We start from the raw sequence: 13979 nt of genomic DNA, 5'->3' as shown, positions 1-13979 counted from the left end.
CACTATCCATAAGTTTAATAGGTTCTAGCCATACCCAACATAAGTTCACAAGATATTTAAAACAAATATGTTGGGAATTTTGTTCACAAGGCTCAAAGAGTAAGTTCAAACTATATAAAGACTATATCAAATTTGAGACATTAATATGCCTCATCAATTACCAATCTAAAGTTGACCTTGAGGAGTGATCCTAGGAAAACTAAATCTGATTTGAAGACTAAAAATACAAATCTTAGAACGAGTCTAGCAAAGAAGACATCTGAATTTGAAACATCAAAAGAAGATCATGAAGAACTTCATAAGTAGAACACTATTGTGAAAGATGAATTAACTCAATGCAAGGAATAACTTGAAAAGCTTAACAATTCTATGTCAATACAAAGACCTATGTATGATAAGACTAGTCTTGGTTATCTATTTAATATGTTTGCAAAGAAACCTAAAAATATATCAGATCTAGAAGAAAAAGATAAATCTAATGATAAGATTGAATCTAGTCAATCTTCCCATAAAACTAAGGAAGTTGGACAAGAAAAGGAAGTTGAGATATTGGGTGAACCAAAGCAAGCTAAATCTCATAAAGAAACCAAGTATGCACTTAGAGATAAGTGTTTTTCATGTAATGAAATAGGTCATATGAAAAGAGATTGTACAAATACGTCATTTATTCATGTTACATATTTTTATTGTCATGGTATGGATCATAAAGAAATTTATTGTAGGAAACTAAAATATGATAATGATAGAAGGAATAGTAGAATGTCTAGAAAAACTAATCTTATATATAGAAGAAGATATAATGAGAGGAAATTGAGAGAAAGAGGACCTTATGAAGAAAGAAGTCAGATCATGTGTTATAAGTGAAACAACTTTGGACACATAGCCCAGAAATGTCATGCACCTATTGATCAGCAGAACTCTAGTATGTCAGTTATGCAACAACTTTGGACATACAACAAATTATTGTAGAATGGACAAAAGCTTCAAAGATAGAAGGACCAATGGAAGAAACTTTGGAAATAGAAGGAACAATGGAAGAAATGTTAGAATGATAGAAGGAATTGTGAGAATAACTATGGAACTAAGAAAGACAATGAAGAACAAAGCAATGTAGTGAGTGAACTTCAAGAACTCAATGAGGAATTCATAATAGGATTAGAAATCTCAGAAGAGAAGTTAGAAGATGCTGAGATAGGAAGATCAAAGTTAGTAATTGAGTTTGATTCAACTAAGTTGAATTAAGCTTGTTCACAGCACTAAAATTTGAAACTTCATTTAGATATCAAACTATGGGTAGCGAAGTTGGGAAAACATATATTGAGATAAGTTTAGACTATAGCTAAGCTCACTTGCAATTTGGAGCTTATCAAAACTTTTCCTAAAGAAATTAAGAGTTACTATTATAACAGAGAAAGTTAATTCTATAGAAGAAGATGAAAATCATGTTTTTACAAAGAATTTCATGGAGTGAAGATTCTTAGAGCATTGTCATGATGCAAGAAATCTATGATAAACCTCAGATAGCATTTGCAGATTGAACAAAGATTTTAAGCAGATATTTGATTTTAGAATGTAATTGACATCTTTTTTCATGTTTGCAAAGTACACAATTAATGCAAGTTCGAATTGAATGAATAAAATGGAGTATAGACTTGATTACCACTTCATTTTAATTACATCAGAAGCATAGAGCACTCAAAAGTGACTTGACAAGGTGATTTTTAACTAAAACCTATTTTTAGAAAGAGGTATTTTGTCATTTCTCCACAGAATTTATTTGATAAAGTTTATATTTGATAAAATCATGGATATGTCAGTAGTTCATAATGTTGAGAATTAGGAGAGACCTAAATTGAATGTTTTTTCTATGATACCCATAGAAGGGAACCCTAATTTAGCATTATCTATTTCTCTAAACACCATAGTATATTTGGAATATGTAGGAAGTTATCTTAATAGCAAGTTTGAAACTATTGGGAGTGAGTATATGAAAAAAGATATGGAAATTGTCTTTGACCATGATATGTCAATAAAGCTTGGATTTGAACATTTGAAAGAACTAGACCTATTCAAATATTACTTCTATCAAGAATTGGACAATGAAGAATGGACTCAGATCATACTAAGTAGAATTCATGATGAAAAATTGTGGATGGAAGATAATGTAGTTGACATTTTAGTTGACTTTATTCATGAGGTAACTTGTCTTAGCAAACAAGGTAGTGTACCTATAGGTGAGAAACTTGTTAAGAAGGTTGAAAGCTACACTAAGGTAGCTTATAATGGGAAGGCCATGGTGATCAACACCATTAAACAAGATGATGTAAGATTCTTGAGCAGAATCATTGCATGTTCTATTTGTGCAAGTTCTAAGATTGATGAATTGTCAGCAAGATTCATCTATGCATATTATAAGATTTGTGTTGGGAAAGAATAAGTTAACCTAAGTAAAATTTTGAGAATGCAACTTCTTGAAAACTTAGAGAAAATCAAGAGGACTAGGAATGATGTGTTTAGATTCCAATCATTGATCAATCATATATTATATGTACTTAAGAGATTTCCATACTTATCAATCAATGAGATTATGAGTAGTGAGAGATGTACCATGGAGAAGATCACAGATGTGTGTAAAAGACATCTAGAAGACAAAATCTTGGATAGTGGAAATTTGATCATGAAAACATTTTAGAATGGGATGAAACAAAGATTCAAAATTGCACCTACAATTGTAGAAAGATTCAAAAATGATATATGTGTTATGATTGATACATATTTAACTCATATTCAAGAAGTAGAACCTTGAGAAGCATTACTTGATCTCTTAGGTTATGAGTTAAGTTACGATGTAGTAATTAGATATATTGATCTATTGTTGAACTCCAAGAAGGACCAAGCTGAGTATAGATTTCGGACATATGAAGAGATTACCTAATCAGCTCATCAAGCATCCTTAGAGAAAGCATCTTTCAAGAAGATTGAGACAATAATGAAGAAAGCTCTAACTGAGGCTAGTATGATAGAAAGTGAGTCATAGATAGTTAGATAGACAATGAAATAATGAATAATGTATGTGTAACCATTATTGGTTGGGTAACCATCTAGTTTGTCTATTGTAGAAACTTCTTCAGAATAGAGCATTCAATATGTTGTAGTATCGGCTGAACAACCATGTGAGTCAAAAAGAAAATCTAAAAGATTAGTAGAAGCTATGAATACCAAGACTAAAAGAGTCAAGCAACAAGCTACTGGACTAGGAAAAAGATAGAAGTCATTGTTGACAATTGTAGAATCCAACAAAGAAGAAGTTAAGAAATTGTTGAACAGGTTGGCACCCTACTTGAGGAACAAGGTGATACCATTTCTATTTTTGGTGGGTGACAAGGTTACAATAAGGAATGAAATAGTTGTAGCTATTATTTAGATGATGGCTAAGTCAAAGGCAGCACCTACACTAGCACCTAAAAATTTAGAAGTGTTTGTGAATGGTGACACTATGAAGATTTAGTAGACCAATGTTACTATCAATATTGATGACACAAACCCTTTTGAAAGTTTTAATCAGCATTAATCTTAGGCCGAAGACATTCAAGATCAATTGAAACAAATTGAAGAAGAAAAGAGGCTATTAGAGGCAAAAAAGAAAAAGATCAAAGAATCCAAATAGAAATTGCTTGAAGAAGAAATGTAAAGGAGAGTAGAGGAAGAAAAGAAGAAAAGAGTAGAGTAGGAAGAAAAGAAAAAGAAGGAAAGAAAAAAGAAAGAAGAGAAAAGAAAAAAGGAGGTAGCACAAAAGAAGCAAAGGGAAGATGAAACTAAACCATTTGGTTCATCTACTCCACTTTTTCTTTATAGCCTAACAAGTGATGATGATGATTAAACTAACTTGATCTCATCTTTGACAAAACTAATTAAGAAGAATAGAAAAGTAAAGAGCTTACAAAGAACCTTAATGGAGGCAACCAATAGATTACACAGTACTCTACCAGTCAAACATATAGAGGTAGATCCTAAATAGAGGGCACAAGTAGTGTTAAAATCTTTTGATGAAGAATTTACAAATTTTTTGAATGTTGCAGAGTCAAAGGCCTAGATTTCATGTGGTGTTAATCTATTTGGCACCATTTGATAGAATATCAAGAATGATTTTCTAAGTCTTGATACTTGTATCAAGGAACTTTGGAGATGTCAACAAGATAAAAAGGTATTGTGAATTAAGTTTACTTTATCTCATAATTTGACCAAAGATTTTGACAACAAGATTGAAGGAAAGATGAGTGAGCTAGAAGGTCTATCAAGCTAGATACAAAAACCTTCCAACAAAGTTCATGACTTTAAAGGACAATGTTCACAATGATATCAGGTAACTAGAACTTGAGAAAGAAGATATTTTGAATAGATTATTAGAATTCAGAGGGTCCATTGCTTCGAAGATATCTACTATTGAGAGAATATTGGGGGAATATGTCAAAGCCAAGGACACCTATTCAAACTTCTTTTACTCTAATCTCAATGTAGTTGAGATTGCATCATATGCCCTATGTGCAATTCTCACTTCTATTGAAATAGCCAAGGAGACACGGATAAAAGGTTTGAATAGTCTCAAGGAAAGTTTTAACAATTGCATAAAGATATTATCAATTTAAGGTAGATGAACAGAATTTTTGACAACAGATGAACATTTTTTTATAGTTTTTGACATTCTAACCTTTGTCATTGATGTCAGAGGGGGAGAAGATGCATAAGAAAATTGTAAGTAAGGTATGAAATCATATCGAAAGGGGGAGCATATATAAGATGGATAAGTTGTAAAAGATGATAAATGTATTGATACTATAATGTTTTGGCAAGTTTTTGATACTTAGCCAATTTTTCCTATTTTGTTGCCACTAATGCCAAAGGGGGAGATTGTTGACAATTAGCTAATGAAGATATGTAATTTTTGTCATTTATAGAAATAAATTATGTACATGCCTATAGAAAACCTCAAAAATAGAGATACTTAGATTTTCGTACCCAAAAAATTATCTAAGTATGAAATTGGTTTATAACTGTATATTTTTTGTATGTCATTTGTTACTGACATCATATTATGAGTAGCGAAGTTTGATAGAGATATTGTACATATTGATGATGGTGTATATAACCTCAGAGATTAGTATAAACTATATGGAAAAGAGATATTCACATTTTACCAATGAAACAAAAGAATGGAATTAAAGGAAAGGAATTATTCTTTTTACAAAATAATTACTTGACCAATTAGGTACAACATCCTAGATGTTTACTCTAAGTTGGAAAAGTATATTATGGTCTTAGTTGACCTAGCAAAAATTTGTGAAAAGGCATGGTATTTATGCAAAGTACATCTTGTGAATTCTTTTGTGTATTTTAAGTGTGCAATTATATTGTGATAAGTGATATGCAAATTTCTTGTGAAGCGATACATGCGAAGTTTGTGAGAACCTAATTTGGTGATCCAAGATCAAGCTTAGGTCATAGATCAATCAAGAAAGGAGTTACAACATCTATATACCTTAGGACTAATTACTTGATTGGGCAATGAGCTCTTCTTGTAATTGGAAGTGCATGTTTGGGCAATGGGCTCATCTTGCATCTATTGTACTACAAAATCCTAATAGCGTTGGAATCTCCTAATAGGGATTCAAAAACTCCTAACATGGACTCTCTATGTTGTCTTTTCTCATTGAATCCTAACAGGGTCTATCCTCTAACAAGGAACATATATATCAGTATATTATCTAGTGGGTATCATCCCCATCGGGGTTTTGCCTTGGCTAGAGTTTCCCTAGTTAACAAAATATGATGTTATGGGTTCTCTTTATGCATGGTTATTATTTATGTTCATCATTAATTGTTTACTTCCTTATGCATGGTACAAAATAATTAATAATATCTAGTTGGTGGCAAAAGTTTGTAGAATACTGATTCACCCCCCCTTAGTATTCCCTATTTCTAACACTTATAATCATGGATGTTTTCTTGATAAAATATTTCTTAATTTCAAAGATCCAATACAACAAAGAAATAGTATCAAGTCTTCCACTTTAGGTAGAAAGCTCAAAAATAGGTCTTGAATTTTCTCTAGCTAGAGACTTAAATAATCTTTCCTCATCTCAATATTCTTCAAGTTTAGGATTAGGTGTTGTTGCATCTTCTTCATCATTAACATCTTCAAGATGTACTCCTCTTCCCATTGATTGTTTTAATTGCTTCAAGTCTAGCTACAATATGTATCAACATGTCCATAATAGCATTGTTCATATTTTCTCTAGCTTGAATCATTTTGAGAATACTTCTTATAAGAATTATAACCCTATGCAAGTTATAGATTAAAAACCAAGTCTTCCACCCTATAATCAATCCAATCAAGGTTGTCCACAATCCTAAAAATTCACAAAGAAAGAAACCTTAGCTCTAATACCACTTGGTGCAAAGAAGGAAGAAAGAATCCACTCACAAGATACCCTTACTTAGAGTTTCACATAGAAGCTAATCAATATAGGAGAAACCACAAGAAATTATAGAGACATCAATGCAAATATGGTGAGACAGTCTTCATTCAACATGCTAGGCATAAGGCCTACCTAGTTGTAGCCATATATAATTAGATAAAAATCAGCGAGATCAAAATATTAATCTTTTAGAGCTAAATCCTCATTTCCTTCTATCTAACTTCATTCTACCTTTCCTAATCCTTGATCTCTAATTATATAGTCAGCAAGGCCATAGCTCAACCTATCTAGGGGATTATTACAAAAAAAAGGACCTACCCCAAAAGAGAAATTAGAGACTTTACAATTTAGAAAATTAACTTACACAAATGCAAATATAGGCTCACACATGATCAAGAAGAGATTCACATATCTGCAAAAAGCCTTGATGCCACTTGAAACCTCATGGAAGCCAAACCTGCATGTTATTGGAGCTACCGGGAAACAAGAACACATCAAACTAATTGAAGGATAACTTCCACATATAATGGAATTAGTTTTTGCAAGATTAGATATGGTATCCAAAATAGGTTCACTTTAAGGAGTCAACTAAATGGAAAGAGAAAAAATGAACATTAAATGTCATTCCTCAAATAATACACACAAACAAATAAACATGAAATCTTTTTGGTTGATACAAGATCGCCCAAGTACCCAAGATGCTTTGACATCAAAAGACTTTGAAATTATATTTTTTACTATAAAAGTACTAGTAACTCCAAATTATCAATTATCATTCAATGTGTATTCCTTTACTTTAGAATATTTGTGTGCAAGTATACATACATAGAAGAAGGATGACAATGATGAGAGGCTCATATATTTTATGAGTTATCCTTTGAAAAATGTTGACCTAAAATATCCTAACCTAGATAAACAATTATATTTCTTGGTTGAGGCTATACATAAATTCAAACATTGCATCTTATAGAGTAAAGTATGTGCAATTATGCTTGACCCTATGGTTAAGTCATTTTTTATACAAAATAAGCTAGGTAAAAGGAGACACAAGTGGATTGAAATATTGCAAGAGTTCAATCTATAAATTCAACCCATAAAACTTGTTTGAGGACAAGGTCTAACCAAAATGATCACTGGTACTGAGAATGAATAGGGATTGATTTCATATGTCTACACTAATGAAGATTTTATCTTAGATGTTTGGTACCAGACATAGTTTACTACTTATTGTAGATTAGATGTCCTGATGGAATGAACAACTCTTACCATAAAGCTTTGAAAATGAAGTGTGGATCATACATATTGAAATATGGGCAATTTAGCAAATGGAACAATGAGGGTATATATGCTTAAACCATAATAAGGTGAAGGATGTGCTCGATAATTTCATGATAGATATGGATATAGGAATGACTCAATTGAAACTACATCACATTAGATACTATAATTGTGATACTATTAACAGAAATTGTTCAAACATATGTAGGAGCATGCGTGCTCTTTTTATGTATACTAGACCGGTGCAAATAGAGAAAAAAGATAGCAACTCCATTGCAACCAATATACAAGTTACACCCCTTTGCAAAGTGGGGGCTTGATTTTATTAGGAATATGAATCTATCATCTTCAATGGGACATAGGTTCAATCTTATGGCCACAAAGTACTGAATGTGATGAATTAAGACTAAAACATTGTGCAGTTACTCTATCCAAGTTGTCACATGCTTCCTTAAAAATACATTGTAACAAGGTTTGGAATACCCTTTTTTTTGGTGTGTGATAACAAAAACCTCTTTTTAATCTTCAATTCTCACACAATGGGAATTAGAAAATAAGGTATTTAACAAATTCTTGATAGGCCTCTTAAAGACCATTGTTTGAAGATCTTTTTATCTTGTTCTTAAGTAGTTATCTTGTAGAAATAATCATGACTTTATGGCTTTAATAAAATGAACTTGTGTTTTCATGTATATGCTCTATATATGGTGAGACATTAAGTAGAAATATGGATGTTTAAAATATTCTATAATTGCCTAAATCTATGGATAAAAATGGTATAGTGAAGTAATGTTGCATGCTAATAAATGTTTCTTCCTATAGCCATGGATATTTAAGAGTCAACACCTTAGTGTTAAAGTCAGAGCCAACCGGATTGATGAATCATCACAAGTGGAGCAAGTCATTATATGCTTTCTATTGGAATAGTGCACAAATGTAGCTTTCACAACCTGCTATATTCCTGGAGGATTTATTAATGGTTAATGGTGATCTTGTTTCAAACTTTATGAGTTTGTAATTGATCCTCGTTAATAGAGTGATCATAGAGTTGGAGAGTAGTTGTAGTTTCCTTTTAAATAATGTATGTTGTAGCTTTAAGGGTCATTTCTAGAAAGAAAAAGATAGGTTAATTTTCATAGCAGTCGAGTGTGATTTTGATTTTAGTAAAATGTAATTCCCTCACCATGAATGAATAGAATAAGAAGTTTAATTCTATTTCTCTTATTTTGATTGCTTTTTCTATTCACTCATCCAAGGGGGCCCACTTGGTGAGTGAACTATTATGTTAGAATAGATTTCATTTCCTTCTTTATTTCCTTGCAAGATAGAATTATGTTGTTCCTACAACCATTGATAATAGAATTAATGAATTGTTCTAGTAGCATAGGTGAATAGATAGGTTTATCATTGCAGCATTACTTTCAAGCTTTATGTTAAGTTGTTGTTTTAGTTGCTAGAATAGAATTCCTTCAGAATTTCCTTTGCATTAGTTGTAATGACTTGAAGGAGAATTAGAGCACAGACTTTTTTTTCATCCTCTCAAGTTTACACTCCTGAATTGACAAATTAAATGAAGTTAGTGTACTATTTTAAGTAAAACACATGATGGTGTCTAACCATGAAATCACTGTGAAAGGATGTCCAATCCTTTGTTATTAAGAAATAAGTTGACCATACATTTTTGGCTCCATTTTTGGGGAGGTGTCAATCTAGTTCAATCGTGAAGTCATTATGTTAGTTTAAATTTTGCATTATTTTGCATGCAAGGAAGAAGAGAACTCATTGGGAGATTTCTTCCCTATAATATTCATGAAGAAATTTTTAATGCTAAGCCTGAAGAACCTCATAGTGAGAATGAAGAAGAAGAACCTTTTGAAAATCCATTCACTACTAATCAAGAATGAATACCCTCATCCTCTGATGAATCCTTGCATTTGAATGATCGCTTTGCTAAACATGAATACCAAGATAATCCACTTGCCCTTGTTATCTATCAACCACCATAGCCAAGTCCTCCTCCCAAAATGGCTCAGTCTCAACCTACATTTCCCTTTCCTATCCCTTTTTAGCAAGGTAATCAAAAATTAAAGAACATACCTTTTGTTGCACTTCCAAAGTTCTATGGCCTAATTATTGAAGACCTTGAAACTTTCCCCTTTGAGTTTGATATCCTTTGTAGAAGTTATGACTATAGAATTGATGCTCATAAGCTAAATTTGCTTCCAACCACATTAAAGGAAGCTTCTTTGAGATGGTTCATGGGGTTTGGTGCCAACACTATAGCAGATTGGCATGCAATGAGTAACTTGTTTCTAAAAAAGTACAAAGAATACTGCAAGGGTCAAGATTTAAAAGGGGATGACATTTTCAAAATGTCCAAAAATGGTGATAAAACCTTGGAAGACTATGTTTCATGATTCATGTTCAACCTACAACATAGTACACAATGTCAATTGAATGAAGAATAAAAGAAACACCTTTTCCTAAGAGGTGTAAATGATGAGAGTATTGAAGCTCTAGATTTAATGGTAGGAGGAGATATCACTCAAAAAAAATTGATTGATATACAAAGTATATGTTTGAATTATTCTAGAGCCACTGTAAAGAAAGGTAGGGGACTTAGAGATCTACCACATAAGTCTAATGGCAATTCAGGAGTATCAAAGATGGAACTATCTAATTTACTATCATATTTCAAACAAGACATCATTAATGATGTAGCCACTCAGTTGGATACCATGTAGGCTAGAAGGAAAAAGGATGAAGCTGATTTCATGTTAGCTGAATCTTGTCCACATTGTAGGGAGAAAAAAGACACTATAGATGTAAGTCCATTGCAAGCCTAGTGACACAATCAATGCCTACTAAGTTTAAAGCCATTGATGAAAATGAAGAGGTGCTCTATGTTGTTCAATGAAGACCATGGGTTCAAAGACAAGGTATGCTAGAAGATCCTCTTCAATGTTATAATAGTAATAATTAATGGAATAATAATGGCTTTAGTGGAAATAATAATTTGCAACAACCTCAGCAAGGTTGGCAGAAACCTCAATAGGGTTGGCAACAACCTCAGCAAGATTGGTAGAAAAACCAAAATTGGAATACCCAACATAGTCACAAAGCTCTACTACCACCACCTCAGTAGTAGGATATAATGCCTCCTCTTGTATCCACTAATGCTCCTCCCAAGAAAACTCAACTACCAACTCAGTCTAATCCTAATCCCAACAATACCAATCAACTAGCATAATAGCAAAGCTATGCTATTTCCTTAAATGATATCCACTTAAGGTTAGGCACTACTCTTCCTTCACCCTAAAATCCTATAACAACTAAAGTTGAGGATTCCCTAACTGAACAAGTAGATGTGTCAAATCCATAGACCTCTCATATAGCCAAAGAACCTCTATTTCCTCATAGGTTGATGGAACAAGGTTAGCCTACAGAATAGTAATTGATTTGCTCAATCAACTCAAGCAAATGATAGTGAAAATACCATTACTTAATGTTATCAAGGAAGTCCCTACCTATACTAAATCTATCAAGGAAGCATGTATCAAACAACCAAGAAGAAAGAAGAAGGGTCCAAAAACTATTCATGTCTTAGGAAAATAATCTTATTCAATGTTGGAAAAATTAACTATACCTAAATATTCTAACCCTAGGAGTCTTGTGGTTACTGACACCATTCATGGGATGCAATTTCAAAATGCTTTAGTTAAATTAGGAGCATCTATAAATATCATAAAAAAAGAGGTATTGTCTCAATTACATATCAATGGTCTCAGAGAAACACTAATCATACTTCATCTTGTTGATAGTTCTACTATCAAACTAAATGAGATGATAGAAGATGTCATAGTCACCTTGAATTCTTGGGGGTATCCCATAGACTTTGTTGTCCTTTTCCCAAAGGCTAACATGGGAGGGTATCCTTTAATTTTAGGATGACCATGGTTGGCCACTATAGATGCCTATATAGCTTGTTACTCTAGTAAAATGACAATATCCAATGGTATACATACTAAGAACCTGACCTTATACTCCCTTGCTTAGCCACTATTGTTAGATGACCAAGTAATCTGGCCAAACTTGGGTGATAAAGATCCATATGTAAATTACATCCATCAGCTAATGATGATAAGTTTAGAGTCATTTGTAGCCTCTTGAGAAGAAGATGAGATCATTTCATCCATTATCATGAATGAATATTGGAGTAGAAGCTCAAGTGTGTCCTTAGGTGGAATGTATCCTAGAAACCATATTACTACCCTTGAATACACCCCAACATTTAGAAGTGTCCCAATTCCTTCACTCCTTATTTTATGAGATAGATTATTCTCTTATTTCCTAGTTACTTATGAGATAAGGTTATTAAGATGAAAGTTGGTCCAGAAAAGGAGTTGAATGTAAACAATGCCTTATCACCTTCCCATTAGAAAATTATGTTGCGGTTACTACAAGAAAATTAAAAAAAAATTTCTTGGGCCTACATGAACATGAAAGAAATAGACCCTATGCTTTGTACTCACAATATTTACATCAGTCTTGATTTTAAACCTATTTGGTAGCCTTAGATGAGAGCTAAGCCTATTCTAAAGCATATAGTTAAAAATGAACCACAAAAATTATTGAGTGCTAGTTTTATCTACCCCATCTCTGATAGCCAATGGGTTTTACCCCTAGTTATTGTACCAAAGAAGAGAGTTTGTGTAAATTATATGGAGCTCAATTCAATCACTAATAAAGACTACTTTCCCTTACCGTTTATAGGCCAAGTTCTTGACAACCTAGCTGGCAAGAAATATTTCTCTTTTCTAGATCGTTTTAGTGGTTACAATCATATACAAATAGCTTTAAAGGATCAAGAAAAAACAAATTTCACATGCCCATGGGGAACCTTTTCCTACTCAATCTTACTCTTTGGCCCGTGTAATGTCCCAACCACATTCCAATGAGTTGTCATAAGTATCTTTTCAGATATATGTATTGATTGTATGGAAATCTGCATGGATGATTTTACTATTTATGGGACTAATTTTGAGGAAGCAAAAGCCAACTTAGAGACAGTGCTCAAGAGATTCCAAGACTGCAACCTTTTCCTAAATAGTGAAAAATATTTTATGATGATGGAAGGAGTAGTGCTAGGTCATTTCATTTCATCCAAAGGCATTCAAGTAGATCTTTCCAAGATTGAAGTCATTAGTACCTTGCCTATGCCAAAGAAGTAGAAGGATGTTTGAAGTTTCCTAGGAGATGCTGGATAGTATAGAAAAAATTCATCAAGAATTTCAGTCAACTTGCAACACCCCCTTATAACTTGTTAAAAAAGAATTTTGAATTTGCCTAGAAATTTGCAAGTGCTACATCTTTCCTATTACTTAAAGAATTCCTCAGAAAACACCAATTTTAAGAGGACCTAATTGGGGACTGCTTTTCAACATCCATACATATGCATCAAAGTATGCTATAGGTGCAATGTTAGGCCAAAATGTAGAGTCAGTTGAACATGCCATTTATTTCACCAGTAAAAATTTGCAAGGTGTAGAGTTTAACTATAGAGTTACTAAAAAAGAGTTACTTGCAGTTATTTATGCATTGAATAAATTTAGACACTACATTGCTAGATATGAAATATTTTTTCATACTAATCACTCTGCTATAAAGTATCTAATGAATAAGCTTGCAATATTAGGAAAATTAGCTCATTGGTTGTTACTTATGCAGGAATTTGATATGACCATAATAGTTAAACCCAACAAAGCCAATGTGGTAGCTGACTTTCTCTCTCAGTTGCATGTCCCTGATGATCCTGTAGCCATTGACAATAGTTTTCCAAATGAACACCTTTTCTTTTTATCAGTAGAAAACCCATGGTATGTAGATATTTCAAGTTACCTAACCAAAAGAAAGATGACAACTCACTTCTCTGCCAAAGAAAGGAAGTTACTCTCTAAAAAGAGCTTTAATTATTCTTGAATTACAAGATTTATGTTTTATACTGACCCTAATCAAGTAATGTGTCAGTGCATTAGAGAAGATGAAACATATGATATCTTTATAGCATGCCATGATGAACCCTATGGAGGTCATTTTGTAGCCATAAGGATAGCCTTTAAAATATTTACAACTAGGTACTATTGGCCAAGTTTAAACAAGGATGTAGCCAGATACACCAAGAAATGTGATAAGTGCCAATGTACATGAGAAGACCTACTAAATCTG

Source organism: Cupressus sempervirens, chromosome 11 (assembly GCF_028749045.1).
Source record: "Cupressus sempervirens isolate cs-2001-9-10 chromosome 11, ASM2874904v1, whole genome shotgun sequence".
Lineage (NCBI taxonomy): Eukaryota > Viridiplantae > Streptophyta > Pinopsida > Cupressales > Cupressaceae > Cupressus > Cupressus sempervirens.
Note: the sequence above shows the minus strand (reverse complement) of the source record.